This window comes from Pogonomyrmex barbatus, unplaced genomic scaffold (assembly GCF_055798465.1).
Source record: "Pogonomyrmex barbatus isolate J1 unplaced genomic scaffold, ASM5579846v1 scaffold9, whole genome shotgun sequence".
NCBI lineage: Eukaryota > Metazoa > Arthropoda > Insecta > Hymenoptera > Formicidae > Pogonomyrmex > Pogonomyrmex barbatus.
The window spans coordinates 2,620,609-2,637,650 of NW_028297193.1; the positions used below are offsets into that span (position 1 = coordinate 2,620,609).

Here is a 17,042-nt window from a genome sequence, read left to right on the forward strand (position 1 = left end):
TGATTTATGCTTTTTGTTATTAAAATCAAATTTTATATAGTTAAAAAAATACTTCAAAATGTGACAAAAATATAAATTTTAGACTAATGGAAAAAAAAGTTCAACATGTTTTTTCTATCACAGAAAAAAACAATAAATATAAATATAATGCGATAAGACAAATTTTTATAAATCGTACCATTGGTAACATTATACAAATATTCTTTTTGAATAACGAAAGATTATATAAGATTATATAATTGAAAATAGCAACCATCGACGATTTGTTTTGCAGGATAACGTTGTAACACTGTGCAGATACTCGTGTAAGATGAATTACTATGCTTTCGGGACTTTCCCATCGTAGATAGTAATTGAATCGCGTTGAGCTAATTACATTCTATAATTAGGTATGCTATAACAACTGTGTCGCTGCAGTAATTTGCTTCTGTGATAAGAGTGTATAACATGATTGCTGTCTCTATTTCTAGGAGAATAAATCAAAGTTATCACGTAAATCCAACATCTTTTTTGCGAAAACCCATTGGCATTTTATAAACGGAAAAAAACATCTTTTATATTGTTATGAGCAATTACTGCTTTAGCTACCATAGCATATAGTATACATGAGATCAAGTTAACATCCTGTATTAAAAGTAAATCTATATGTGCGATAAAAATAGCTTGTTTGAATAAAAAACTTTATTACGCGCGCTACATACAATGTTTTCTCACTTATGAAAGTAGCTCTAAAAACCCTTATTATATTCTACATCCCAAATAAATAGGATATTGTATTTATTTGATACGAAATTTATCATTTATTATGCTAAACATTATTTTAGTTCATTATTTTATTATATTTTATATGATATTTATTAGAATTTAATATTTATTTTTAAGTAATATGTTAAATTGTATTTCGTGTATATCAAATATAGATACAAATGCATAGATTAAAACACAAATGCTATATTTTTAAATTAATTGAATATATGATTTTAATTAATCGATAGTTAATACATCAAATTGTTATATTATAATATATTAAAATAAAAATTATTCCATGCCGAAAAAGTCGATTTATTATATTTTTCCACGAGATGAATAAATTTATATTTTTTTGTTAAATATGAAAGATTCTCATATTTAATTTATCATCGGTAGCATATTAAGTTACATTTTCCATTTTCTTTTCTGAAAACATATCTGCAATTATATTCGAGAAAATACATATTTATTTAATTTTATTTTTAAATTTATCCGTTATTCAAATTGAACTATGAATGTTGCTAAACTTGAAATTAACTGTTAAAATTTTTGATGATTAATTATGTATTGACAGGTTAATGATGGAGAATCGCTGACAACATCCTTATCAATAGACTATAGTACTATACGTTATTATTATCACTATACATTATTATCGTTATTATCACGTTATTATTACTCATGACGTAGCTCTGAAGGTTTGATTAAATCGTCTTTTGTAATAATAGTCTTTTGTAAATCGCCGCATCGAACAACTTATTCGTATACGTATTACGAATAAATACAGTTTTAGATCTTTATGAGGATATTTTTTAAAATTCTAATAAAGAAAATTTCAATAAATGACAGTTTAATATGACACATGATTATATGAAAAAAGAAAATGTCTTTGTTTTCATTGTTTCGTAAGTGTATTATTATTATTTTTGGTCAAGTATGTAAAAATATATTTGTATGTTTTTTATATGTTAATATATTGCTATTTTAAATTCTCTTCAATATTGTAGAAAATAAATTTTCTATTAACTGCTATTCCATATATAAAAAAAAACCTAGATTGTTAGATATTTGCATGTTTCATATAGTTCATATTTGACATGTGTAATGTTTGACTACATCTTCGTACGCGTTCAGAAAGGGCAATCCACTGTGTAAACGATTAAGAGATGATTTCGTGTAATGGGAAAAATTTCGCGATTGTCATGCAGTACAATAGGGCGTTATCGAGGCCGTTCGATATTCCGAAGAATAATTTATCACCTTACGGCGAAACCGCCGTCGTTGACATCCGCGTTTCCTGGCGGCACCCATGATAAGGGACAAAAATTATTCAAATTCCATTTAGGGAGTTTTATTACATTCCTCTCGCGAAACGCCAAAGCGTTCCTTCACGCTTAAATCCATTTTGATTCGTTATTAAATTGTTATATGCGCGGTGTGAAACGCGGATCGTAGATCGTCACCGTTTTACGTAACGCCGTTTTACGTAACGCCGTTTTACGTAACGAGCGTTCGCATAATTTACAACGTGATATATTTAATCCGTATTAATGAGGGGATTATTAATCGCGTTGGCACGACGCCACAGCGTTAAGGCTAGACATGTTTTCCTGCCGGCCGGAGTGCGACGTGTAAATCCTCGCGACTCATGAGAGTGGGAAACAATGGAAATGCACGAGCGATTTTCGCGGTAACGCTAGCGAGCGCACTCACGGAATTTGTGACACTGAAAGGACTTCATTGATATTAAATGCCGCAATGCCCGCATTTGTTAGAGTGTGCTTTGCCACGATGTGCCGAGGCAAGACCGGACTAAAAATTGTTCCATTAATAATTCAGGCGAGTCAGCGACCGGAGACGTCTTTTAACTGTGATGCTAATTTAATTTATTCGCACCATTAATTCTTGAATTTTTAGATATTTCTTCTTGCGAATATTTTACAATATAATATATAATATATAATAAGATGAAATATTTTATGCAATATTCATTTTTATAAATGAATGTATGTATGTATGCGGAAAATTCTTTGAAAATTTGCTCTAAACGTCTTGCCATTATAAATAAATGTCTATTTGTATGATCATATTACTTTCACGCATGTTTTCTAAATATTACTATTATTATTGAAACAATATTTGTAATTAACAGAACACGTGTCTAATTATTTAAATCAGTTTGAGGAATAAAATGGTTATGTCATCAATCAATTAGCGCATCAGTAATTAGTATTATGATTATATAATTCCAATGTTTTGATCTAAATAAGCTAAATTCGTACTTTACTTTTGGCAAGAAATACATTTACATCCAAGTTTTTACTTCCAGTAAAAAATTATTATCTCGGAAGATAATCCCGGACATGTTTATTTTTTTACCGATGGCAGTTCATCGTTGCGGTTTTGTAAGCTCGGGAGCGGAATGGCTAGACTTTAAAGTCGCCCTTAAAACTTTATCGCCTTCGTATACACATCGAGAGCGTAGGAAACGTGGCGGGAAAGAATTCCTCGTGCTGGGGCATAGCGTGACGCACGTAGCGATAGATTCTGTAAATCCCCGATACAGTTACACGGTTCCCGCTGCTGGAAATACGAGCGGGAACGCGGTGGCGGTGCGATTTAACGATCACAAGAGGCGCACGCTTAAGCGGGGAGAAAGTTCCCCTCTCAAACTTTGGATGAGAGTCCCGCAACTCCGCCACCGTCTATCTGTCCATTTGCCGTTTGCGCTGTACTGGCGTTATACTACTTGAAACATGGATACAATCTATTATTGCGTGGCGGTTTCCGAGGCCGACTTTAACTCGAGTCGTCGTTTAATCGAAGATCGAATTCAAGACCATGTTCGGCTTCTGTTCGATTTCAGCCTTTATAGAAACTTACAGAGAATTTGAGTTTTCAAGAATTGAATATAGGATAATTTTTCGTTTATAATATAAATGGAATAACAAATATGTTTACGTTCTCTCACAGAGAATAGCAAGCTGGGAAGGAATCCTTTTGCATTTTAGACAGTTTCTTTTACAATAATTTAAAGAAAATTTTTTTCAAGAGAAACCGGTTACTGTCATGTCGTGCATTTTATGTTCTGAAAAAAGTGTTAATATTTCTTTAAGATGCATGCTCGATTTCCAATAATAATTATGACAAAATAATAATATACTTTTCATATTTTTCTTGAATGTATAGTAATTACGTGTTTACATGAAAATCGCAGAGCGAGAATGCGAACACATTCTTGTAATACGACAGAATGGGAACAACTCGTGGCGCCATTATTCCAGCAGTGGATGAAATTAGTAGAGCCGTTTCAGAACGAATTCCAAGACAGGATTCCTTAGCGGGGTAACCTTCTGTGGTTGTGTTATCGCATAAATTTGTGCCCCTTGTATGCCGACGAGGGTGTGCAAGAAAGAAGGAGTACAAGCCAAGCCATTTACGCAGACGCGCGATTTGCGCAAAATCCGCTCAAATCCGCGTTCCTCGAAAAGTCTCCCATTTTCAGGAATTCTTGATGCATTCCGCGCCTAGAAGACGCCGTTTTAAGATGTTATATGTTTTATATATATCTTATATATATCCTATACTTATGGAGAAAACAAATTCGTTTTTTCATCGCGCTCATCATCGATGCAAAGGGTTGGTCTTGATGGCAAGAATGCTGGACGTGCCGGCGGGGTTTTATCGGAATAGAAATCTCGCGTCGCGTTTCTTCGATTCCGGTTTTGAAACTTTGATCGCTCGCGGCTTTGTATAAACTACGCGAAGTTCGCGAACTTCGAAGAGGAGCGCGGCTTGATATGAGTGGTGCATTTTGAGTTAAACGTAATGCGGAAAGTTGGGAGATGGGCGCGAACACGAATACACAAGAGACGGATTTTGGCGTAACGCCGCCAGAAATGTTGAAACGAAAAACGGATGAAGAGACGAGAAAAGATTTTTCCCCTTTGCATAACTAGGCAAAAGTCAGGAAGAGCGAGCGCATAATTAGACGCGTATGCAACTCTCTGAAGAAAGGCTGAACATTCAAACTGAATGAGGTAACATTCGTCAGGATTTAATACATCCTCGTAATCTCTCGTAATATTTAAATACTCTCTCTAGAGCATTAAAGAGTTTACTATTTGCATTTATTTTACAATACTAATATATAAATATATAATATGGAAAATATTAAAATTCTTAAAGCAGAATTCTTAAAGCAGATTGGACGAAAATATAAAATACTCAAAAATTAACATATGCTAAATATGTATTAAATATATATATTATTTAATATTACAAAAATTGTTGGCATTTAAATAAACAAAAAAGATTTAAATTAATGTAAATTTAATTTTAGATTTTATACATTAAAAAGTATAATTAAAATTTAAAATTAAATTTGCAGTTTAAATCTTTTTTGTTCATTTAAATGTTAACAACTTTTGTGTTAGATAATTTTTAACAATATATATTAATATTTTTGTCAACTGAAAAGAGAGAAATTAAAAAATGTTCTATCTGCTTCTCATGTAATAAGTTGTATTGACTTCTTTATTCTAAAATCGGTGCATCTGTCGGTTCTCTGCAAGATTTCATCTTAAAATGCTGCGACTACGAAAGCAGGCGGGATTCTTCAAAAATGAAAATATTGGAAAACCATTTGAAGTGGAAATCCCACTTCGAGATGAGGTTTAAAGATGGAACTGCTTTGATAAAGTTACGTTTGATGGATTTGCCTTAGCTCAATAGTAAACTTTTGTAATGTTTTAAAATACCGAAATTTTTTGCATGTTTTAAACTGGCTGTATCCACAAAAAATACGACCGTAACAAAATGTCATCTATCAGTGCTCAACAAATTGAAATATTTTCAATTGACTGGGATTATTTTCAATTCGCAACATATTCACTTTTAATAAAAAATAATTTTATGATACTTTTAAATTATATACATATATATAAATTTTATATATATATATATATATATATATATATAATGCTTTATAATATATATCGTTTCATACAATACAATAATAATTAAATATAATAATTAAATGATAACTTTAATATGACTAATAAATTATTATTACATTAAATATTTTATTTATTTTATTAAATAGAGTTCTTTTTTCAATTTATAAAAAAATTTAGATCACAACATATATCTACATAGAGCTCTAAAAGACTTCAATTATATTAAAAATTCACTGTATGTCAACATGCCATTACAAATGGTCTTTTTTCTCTATATATAAAAACTTTTATTAAATTGGGATATTTAAAAGAGGTAATATTTTTACGAATATTATATTGGTACTTTTTATTTAACGATATGGGTAATTTATACGCATTTAAAAAAATTCACCTAGAATATTTTGATATTAATTAAAAAAAATGTTCTACTGCATTGAATAAAATTATAATATTGTCATGTAATATATAATGCATGATTGTTTCACCTAATACTGTTTAGTTATCAGTGCTAGATGGAACATCATTAATGTACGTTCTCTTCTACATAAAAGATACAATTGTGTGATACTACAACGGCACGATTTATTTTAGAAAATTATACATTTGCATACTAAACGTTGCTATTTTCATCGGCGGTCACTCGCGTTTCTGCTTCATGATAACGCTCCGGGTCGTGCCGTGATGCGCCGCTTTAAAAAAAGAATAAAAGAAGAAAAAATTAAAAAAGAAGAGAGAAGAGACAAAGTGAAAAAGTAAAAAAGTAAAAAAGAAAGGAAATAAACGAATAGTTATGTCATTAGGAGGCGCGTTGTAAAGCTCTGAATATCTCCACGCTCGCTTGCATACTGCATTAATGTCTCCCACGCGTTTAGCCTTTCATCGATCAAGCCACGTTGCAGTTTGGAGTGACGATGTCCGGTGCTTCAAAGGGTGCTTTGCCAATGCGGTTACGAGTTTCATCAAAACTTCGGCCCTGCCACGTAGTCGTGATATCCAGGCCCGGACGAAGTCCTGCGTCGTAATGCCGTTTTACAGCGCGGTGTTGCGTTATCCCATTTCCCGGTGGTCTAGAAGATGCGGACGTCACCTTTAATATCATACATTTTAATAGCTACGCCTTCTCTCGGGATCGCGCGAGCGTTAATGAACGCCCGCATGTTTTATAGGTAAACGTTGCACTTCCGCCGCGCGCATGTACGCGGGGGAAAGCCGCATGATTAATTTCGCGTCAGAAACTGGAAACCCCCCGATCTGTACCTACGAAAATTGCTAATTAACGATTGCGAGGTAACGCTCGTGACGGACGAGAAAACATGCGAAAACGAAAATATTATGCTTACATTACAGTTTAGCGTCGGACCCGTGATAATTGCCGGACTTGTGATACGCTCATTTCCGAGGTACGAGAGACGAGAACTCGATTACAACGTAATCGAATACGATGAGATACGTGTAACATTTTACGTTCGATTATCTGATATCACTTTTTCGCAAAAATGTTAAATACGGACGAGAATGATTCGTAAAATAGACACTTTCATTAAACATAAGTAAAAAAGTTTCATATTTATTAAATGCAACATATGCATATGTATAATATTACGCGTAATATATAAAAATTTATAGGTCACAGAGAAGTTCATAAGTCTCTTTGTCAACTTTGAATAAAAATCGGAGTTACATGTTTATGTGACATTTTTAGTTTATCATCATGCCGGAGGAGTAAGATCCATTCTGACATATAGTCGCTGTACACCGTTTATGTTCTCATCATGCCGTCAATAATTCTGATGCCAGGGATGTGTATATGTATGTGAACGCTGTATATCGCCAATTCTCCGCGAAATACGTCAATCTTCGAATAGAGCCCGAGGCCGATCCTTAATACTGATAAACTAGAAAGCAGGCCAGATCGACCTGTTCTTTCGGATGGTGCGGGATCGTTAATAAATTTGTGTTTACTAGCATGTTGCAGGAGTATTTTTACTCCTTTATCCTTAACGTGCATTGTCGCAATCCCTTTGTCATGAACATAAATATTCCATCACCGATGGTTTAAGCCATCACCGCACGTTTAAGAAGTCTACTACTCGTAAGTAGTAGCCAATCTCGGCATTATTCGCAATTTCGTAAACGAAATCGCGCTTCAGTGAAATGTAATCACGCTAGTCAGTGTCACTTTACGTCTTATCTCCTGTATAATTCGATCTTCCGAGGGAAGAGATTAATTTCATTTATTACTTTTTATAAAAAAAAAATATATATATATATATATATATATATATATAAAGCATTTGTAAAATAATCTAGATAGGTCAAATTTATTATTAATTAAACTATTAATTTATTTATATAAATAATATTGATTTAATAAGATAATATATATTAATTTAAATTAATATATAAGATCTTTGTTTGAACTTGTTCGTCATTTATTATAAAATTTTTAAAACAAACATAAGTTTAATTGTCGATAAATCGATTGACGAAAGTTGGTCGTGTAAATTTATATAGTAGGCAAAGTGATATCGTAAAGTTTAAGAAGTCTACTTATATCAGTTTTAAAATTACCTGAATTAAAACTTGTAAGTTATGTTCTCTTTCTCCCTCCTTCCTCTCTCTCTCTCTCTTTCTGGAATGATTACTGCTAAAGTTGATATTATTTGGAGCAAGCTCAACACGCAGCTTTATGTTTTTATATGTGTCGCACGTGTAAAGGAAATTTGATGAAAGAATAATATATATATATATATATATATATATATATATATATATTGACCATTTGCTACATAGAGACGAATTCTACTCCAGTTGCCGGCCACGCGCTGCAAATGATGCAAATTGGTGCTAAATATTTGTATTTCATCGTACACGGTATTACGGCCAAGCCGCGCGCGTATATATAATGGGAAAATGTTTAATTATTAAATTGCGTTATCAATGCGCGCTGGTCCTCGTATTTAATTAATCGGAATCGATTGACGTCGTAACGGCGGAAGGGGGGGAGGGGGAGGAGAAGCGGGGGATACGGCGGCGATATTGCGTTGAACAGCACTTCGACGGCGTCCGAATTTAATTGCGGAATCGTAAAGGCATAATTTTGCAGTTATCGCAATACGGCGCGACGCCGCTCTCTCCACCGGGCGCATACCAACGCGGTATGCGACCGCGCTGCTAAACCCACAATAATCTCAACTCGTTCCCGAAGTGAACGAGGCGGGTGCGATTCTGGGGCGATCTGCTATCCTGCGAGATTCCACGCCCGCGGATTTCGACGCTGCAGGCACACACCGCCGGGAAAGGAGAGGAGCCCACGGTGCCGCGCGTCCTTTGCATTGCGGCCGGGTTAATGCTCGACGTCTGCTGCCCCACACCGCCGCGCCAAACCAGTAGGACTTCGAATTACAATGGAAGCATGAGAACGCCCGGGACTCAGACATGCGACACGGTTGCTCGATCGGGGGATCTGTGCAGCGTGTTGCGAAGTGCTCGCGTCAGGCGTCTCTTTGTGTTGCACCACCTATCGTGCAAATCGCACGAAAACTGCTGCGATTCCTCCTCTCTCGTAACGTTTCGAACGCGATGTGATTATGGTTCAACGACACCCATGGCATGGTTCCGTTCAGCATCGCTTCAGCACGAAATTATTATGTATGTTTACCAGAAAATGAAACATTCATCAATGACTTAATGATCAATGACCATGATGGATAATGTACTTAACGTAAGATACATTTTCTCCTTATATTACATCGTTTGCTCTCATAATTTTTGATTTATGATATTCACACGCAACGCAATTGTGTGATTCTGCCGGGGATGGTAAATATTTTAGAACAAGAGAGGACTCTTGAATCGGTAAGTGTTCGATCAGGAAACGATCGACCTCGTTTTACTTTGATACACTGACGGGGGTGTAAGAAAGAATGGCGTCTATCTGACGTGCCGTGCAAAATCGATCAAAACTAGGAAGATAAAATTTTTCATTGGCGATTCCTTGCTTCTGAATACTAAAATGAGCATAATGTAATCTTTCTCTCTCCTTCTCTCTCTCTCTCTCTCTCTCTCTCTCTCTCTCCCTCTCTATCTCCATCTCTCTAAGAAAGAAAAAAAGAGAAAAAGGGACGGAGTAAGCTTCATTTTTTTAACTTTTTTATGACAAATCACACATTGGTTTTCTGGCAAATTCTCAATTATGACTGCTGATTATTAATTCTTAACAGATGCATTTTAAAATGCATTTTGTCGATATCATATGAAAATTTGTCTGGATCATAAAACTACGAGAAAGTATAACAGCTCACAGAAATAGTTTCCAGTAACGTGATAAGATAGATAGTTTACATACCAAAGTTTCCGTCAACTCGAGTGTCAAGTAGTAAAACAATTCAGGCATGCATATTACCTTAAGCGCACCTTAACTCATATAAAATAGGTAATTTGATGACGCTATTGTCGAACTTTGCTAGTCATCTCACCTGTTCCAACCAATATACTCTCGATCTCGACTCGACAAGATCGTAGTTTAAACTTGTCATACAAATAAAAATAATATAAAGTTAAATTTGATTATATTTTATTATATTATATATAAAACAAATAGATTTATAAAGGTATATAAGATAAATTAAATTTGAGTTATTGTTAGATAAAAAACCGGTTATTTTGTACGAGTAAAGCGTGTTGTTTTTCATACTCTTTAAAAAGTTGTACACTTTATATATCGATGTCTCTATAAAATACAATTGGTATATTTATTGCATGTCCATCATGGTTTATTTTAGCGTTCAATCGGTTTTTCCAAAGACGCGTGATTGATGGTTCTATTCTCGTCGAAGAGACGCTTGAGCTTCAAATCCCATAGCGTTTCGGGAAAAAAAATTGATCAGCGAGCGAAGTAATCCGCCGGCTTATGCGCGACGTATCGTCGGCTACAGGAAAGAACCAAATTGGCCATTAGTATCATTGATGTAACACCGTCGCCGTCGACTCTCGCAAACGTCTTCGAGTCAGCCCGACACTTCGATTTAGAAACTCACGCCGCCTGAACTTTCCCATTAACCGGTTAATTTGAATACGTCTCGCGCCATGGCATGTGACTAACGATCGAGCTCATTGATCTCGGCCTTGATGCATCGCGGCTGGTGCTTTAAAATGCATCAGAATAGCGCGACCTAACGGAAACGAAAGTGATCACTTTCCTTCTTCCTCTTCTAAACTCGACGACGTCCGGAAATTCCAAAAATTCCTTCTCGCCTCCTCGCCATTGAAGTCAGCCATGCTGATCTTCAATTAATAGTTGTTGACTTTTCATTATAGATTATTAACGATTACATTCTTGCCAGATTTAACTGTTCTTGTACATATTCCTCACTAAAGACTCTCGGGTTAAAACGCTTTTCGCGAGGATTTATAATCTTTATCATCAATTATCCATCCAAATGACTGAGTACTCGTTTGCTATTGTGAATATTTCTGACACAAATTCACTATAAAATTTATCGTAGCGCTTGCAAGATAGCGAATAATAAATGGCAACATTAATCGGATAACTACCGAATTATATTCGCAATAATGAAATTCAGTCAGTTCGTTTGGGTTGATAATTGTTGGTATCTCTTCCATATCTCGAATTTATAAATTTTCGATCACTACCACGCGTATTTGTTAAAAAAAATCATCTAAATTTCCGGTAATAAAATGAAAATGTGTATAGATGGTTGTATATTTAAATGTGCAAATATCGGATTATTATTATTGTTACATCTCGCGTTGCTAAATCGCTTGTTAAATTTAACGGTAAGATTTATAATATCCCACTAATCCCAAAGATATAAACTAACGCGTTTCATTTTAACAATAATTCCTTGTAATATTAAAATGTGTGTTGGCACAGAAGAACAAAAAAATTTTCTTCTTCAAATCGTGGAGTTGCCGCGAGGTAAAGCATTTGAGCCAGTTGAATGACATAAGGTACACGCGAGTACGAGATTGGGATGGGAACATCGGCATGGAGATAGCGCGATAATGAATTCGAATCATCGCGAAGAATTTCAATGAGGAAGCATACCGGGGGCAGATCAGTCGCAGGAAAGAGAGGCTAAGAGAGATTCTAACGTAAAAGAACTTTTCAATCTCTCCTCGTGGTCCTACGAAGGATGAAAGGATCTCGTAAGTCGTACGATTCGTTTTATATCCTTCCTCAGAGCCCAATGTTTCTGCTCCCATCTCTCTCTCTCTCTCTCTCTCTCTTTCTCTCTACGTCCTCCCGGGCGAACTGGGAAGCCTCGGGCGGTGTCACGCGAGGGTAAAGAGGGTAAATCAGTCCTAGGCACTCTCTCACTTTAACGAGAGTAAACGCGCTTGTTTCCGAGTACAAAATACTCCTAAAGCAGCTAATGCACTATTTGGCTCTACTTTCGGTTGACTGATATAATATGTCAAATCCTGTAAATAGATTAAAAACCTTTAAAAGAGTATCTTTTCCCTCTTTTTTCTTTCTTTCTTAATTAAGGATAATTTAAAATCGATTATTTTTCTGTATATAATGAATTATTAAAAGATTTTTTTATAATTTTACTAATGTCTCTTAAAATAAGTGATGATATGTAAACATAATAACGTAAAGATATTTTTTATCTACAGAATATCACAAAGAAAAATATATTTTTATTTACAACAATCGTAGAAAGAGATAGATTCGCTTGTTAACTATTGTAATATTATATCAATTTTCTTACAATAAAATTTATTCTTCTGATGAAGTAAAAAGTTCAGGTTACATACATATTAAAACGGAAAAAATCTGACATTTGGATTTTATGTGCAAGTGAAGTTTGACTGTAGCGGATAGATTCGAAGACTAGTGTTTAACAAGAATTAGCATCTAATTTGCAAGTCTGCATTTATAAGTGCGTTTATTAGTGTTAGCTTTTTATTAACATCTGCAAATTATGCAACATCGTGCAGCATCGTGCGGTAAAGCGTCTTTCCACGATGAAGTTTTATCGTATTCTCATGGTAATGACGCTTTTTTATACGGCGGGGCTAAATTTAAGGGAAGCAACCGTTAAATATGGGAGACAAATAGTAGCGTATTATGTGAAATACGTTTCACATCGGGGCGGCGTTGCAATAAGCGATTTTAAAAGCTATTTACCAATTCATTTTGTTGCAATCTCGCGATGCGAAACGATCGGAAGTTTAGTCAAAGGAAACTAGGACGCGGTCAATCGCGGGGAGGAAACGTGTCGACTGGAAAGATGAGAGCAAAAGCGATAGGAAAAGGTAGAAACACAAGAGGTAACTGGTAACCTGCAGCGAGCGAATCAATAGCCTCTACGTAAAGATCTCCGTAAAAACAAGTCGGGAGTGGGAAATTTCTTTGCACGGGGCGTTATTCCGCGGCCTCGTAATCGGAATTGCGGATTTTAAAACGAACCGTCGATTTTGAATTAATCCGGAAATGTCGGCGTATTAAATTCCTTTAATCTCGAATCCTCGGAGTCGGAGCTTCGGCAATCCTGGGAATCGGTTCCCACAATCGCGGAGGAATATTGACAATAAAACGAAACCGTCGTTCGTTCTCGTTATCGCGACAAATAATAATCCCGCGCCGCCGATGCCCGATGTAAGCCGAGAAAAACATTACGGGCGCACCGTATATCTCCGACCGGCGTTTATCGCGCGTTACCGGGACAGCACAGCGACCTACAACCAACGAAGGGAAGCAGCACCATCGTAAGAAATATTAAGGGTCGGCGAAAAAAAAAAAAAAAGAAAAGCCCGAACCGGATGTTCGAATGGTCCATAAAATACGATGGTTGAATTGGCCCGAGTTCTATGACGCGTGTCGGGGCGGTGTGAAAAATGTTCCAGCGGTGCCGCGATCGAAATGAAACGATCGCATTATTACTTGGGTGTGGTAGAAGTTACATCGAGGACCCCTAGGTTTGCCGCAACTCTTTCCGTCTACAAAGCTTTATATTTGCCTGATCTGTAATAGAATTTCTTGACGAAACTTCGTCGAGATATCGATAGTTCTCCAGTCATGCGAATAAAATTCTAACATCTCAAATACAGACGGAATTTTATGGATATTTTACGTTGCCAGAAAATTTTAATTTAAAATCTCATTAAAAAGATATTTTATGTTGATATTATGCTAACATTAAAAAGATTATGAATTATGCCATTTACATAGAAAAAAACGTAAATTCACTGTATATTCATGATTTAATATTCATAATTCTTTAAATGATCAAAACTATACTTCAAGAAATGATCGTATCGCATGTCTGACACGTTGTATCGAACAGTGAATGACTTGTTTGTTATTTTCTTTCTTAAAAATTCAGAATTTAGGTTCAATCGAATATTTTTGTTGGTAACCTATTGTTTGGCAACGTATGGTATGGAAAATAAAAACTCACTCCAACCAACCTCGCGGTGCAGTTTTTCGAAGCTGGTGCACGGAAACGTTTTTCCGGGACACTCGCGTGCGCGACATTTTCAAGAAATTACCTCGTGCAATTTTCTACCTTTCGTTGGCTCGTACCTTTTACTATCTGGGCAGAAAATGATTTTGTATACTGGCGAATTTGTACCGTGACATGTATTGATACGACGTTAGAATTATTCAACGAATTATGGTCTATAAACTCCACCGACGTTAAATATTTTTAAAAAAAGCAGATGTACATATTTTGGTATATATGTTATATGAATTTAAAGTAAAAACAAATTTTACTATTTTAAATATGAGGCTTAGTAAATGCGAGATTGATTAAATTTCTTGAAAAAAAAAAAAAAAAAAAACAATTATTTTCGATTTCTAAATCGCGATTAAAGTATTTAAATGTTAAAAAAAAGTTAGACATTTGAGAAACAATATATTTACCAATAATTATGTAAATATATAAAAAGTATTATTTTTACGTAAATTATATTTATATAAAATATGAAGACTAAATGTATGAACGCGATAAACATGTAATAAATACCTAGCCTGCAAATTGTATTTCTGGAAAAGCAAGAATTACATAAAAGAATTAAATAAATAAGAAAATCTTTCCTTCATGATAAAATATGATAAATGATTTGTGAAAAAAAAATCTTTTTTGTTTTTATTTTCTTACAATTAAAAAAAAGACTGTTAACGCAAATTTAATTTACTTACGAAAAATGTCCGATATCAAATTGGTCAAAGAGCAAAGAATAACGGTTAAGTTAGGGAAGTTTTTAGGGTACCGCGTGGGTATCCCGCTATTGACCGGAAGAGATGATCGCGACGCAAATAGAAAGGGATAAGTGGAGAAGGACAGGTGGTAGTAGGACACACACGTATAGGGTGAGGGAGGCGCACAAGGGAGGCGAGAAAAGAGAGTAGTGGTTTCCTCGTCAAAAAAGATGAAGTCAACGCGGTTTCGTGGAGGGTAGCTGCACACGGCTGAGCCCGCGGCGACGCGAGGGCGGGGGTGCGTTCTTTAAGGTAGGAGGCATGCGCGGACGTCCGGGGGTGCAAAGCGGCTCTCGGAGGTTAGTCGCTTGCCAACATCACGACGTGCCGCTTGCGCCTCGCGATCGCGTTGGATTTACACGCACTCGCTTTCTTCCCCTTCCATCCTCGTCGTCGCGCTATCACTCCGCTCATCGTCAGTATCCGATTTGTCAACTGTCCGGCATTGATCGAGAGAACTTGTCAATTTGTTTGTGACGTCAATTCTTTTATCGACGATTCTTGCAAATCGAATTACGAATCCTATCAAACTGCGATTTCAAATTTATTGAAAACAGCGCGTAAATTTTTACGCGCTACGACAACGACAACGACGACGACGATCGCGCATTTTGGGGATGTGTATCAGAAAAGTGCTCCGATTGACCGGTTAAAATGTGGATCGCACGATCGCGATTGCGAACGAGGAACGATTGACGACGTGATTCACTACGGTAGTGATTCACCCCTGGGGATTCTCGACGCATCCTACTTGGGCGAACGTTTGTTCTCTGACGATCAACAATGATCTACGGATCGAAGTGACTGATTGTGGCGCGATGATGGAATGAAAGTGCGCGCGGGGGCGCGTTCAACCCGGGACCAGTTTTTTCGCGACAAGCAGTGGCTAAACAGTGTCGCGTACTCGACAAACAGCGATCTGTTGTGAGATATCAGCTGCGACGGATTCCTGGACCGGAAGTGATACCTGCACTGCGTGTGTGTCATCGTCATTGCGGTAAACGGCGCGTAAAAGTGCGCGTGGAACGGCTTATGACATGACGAACGACACGTTCCTCTATGTAAATTGAAGAGGATCGCAGTGCGATTCCCTAGTGATCTGGATACGTGTCTGGGGTACACGGTGCAGAAACGCTGTCTTACCCTTCAAGAAATTCGCCGTGTCCGAAAAGTGCAGTTCCGAAACCGTAAGTGACATTTCTTTCCGTTTCTTTTATGTGCGTACAAATATATCGTTGAATCTCCTGTGAAGTGAACGGATACTGAAATATACGAAATGTTTCTAAAAGGCGTATCTACCTCTAAAGCGGAATCTTGAAAAAGCTCTTCTATGATGCAACGGAAGTTTAGCTACTGACTACATTATTTAATCGAGATCCGTATTTTCATCGCGCTTATAATAAGCGCGTCTATATAAACGAGAACGTTATTATACGTTTACACGTTTTCGTTTTTTAAATTTTCTTTTCCGTAATGCGAATTTGACTGGAAGGCTAAATCATAAATAAAAAGTTAAGATAAAAGAGGTAAAAAGTTTTTATATTTAATTTTTAATAAACATCCCGAAGAAGTCGATATCTATTTATTTTTTGTATGAAGAAAAATCTGGTTATACGTTACAATTTAAAGTCTAATTAATGATTTGTGAATTTGGATTTATTAATTTCAAGAATGTTTAGTTTGATAAATTTTAATGTTATTAATTCTCTTTGTCATTGTGTTTACACCAATACATTGATCTTATAGTTTATGATCATTACATTCCATAATGACAGAACACATCTCATTAAATTTAATAACGTAACTCTACTTAACTATTAATTTAATTAAATCTTATTGTATTTGATACAATGTCGTTCTGTGAACACATGTATTTTAAGTTTGATTGTATTGAAGCGTATTCAGTGGCTAATAATAAACGAAGGGAGCACAAATGACGTTGCTCCAAATATCGCACTAATAACCGTACAATGAGAGACGTGTATACGTATCTATATGAAGGATTAATGACGCTTGTGGTTAAAAGGGCACAATAATAATAGCAACAATTTTGATAGCGTTTTGGTATAATAACAACAACGGAACTCTTAATGTAA

At 35.7% G+C, this 17,042-nt stretch overlaps 1 protein-coding gene across 1 annotated transcript in view; it reads left to right on the forward strand.

Annotated features, from left to right (window-relative positions):
• The first annotated feature begins 15,233 nt into the window (after positions 1-15,233).
• LOC105428797 (neuronal growth regulator 1) overlaps positions 15,234-17,042 on the forward strand; it is a 69,103-nt gene continuing 67,294 nt past the window's right edge. Inside the window, exon 1 of the mRNA XM_011641294.3 lies at positions 15,234-16,133. The gene's annotated coding sequence lies outside the window, so the exon portion shown is untranslated. The remainder of the gene's footprint in view (positions 16,134-17,042) is intronic.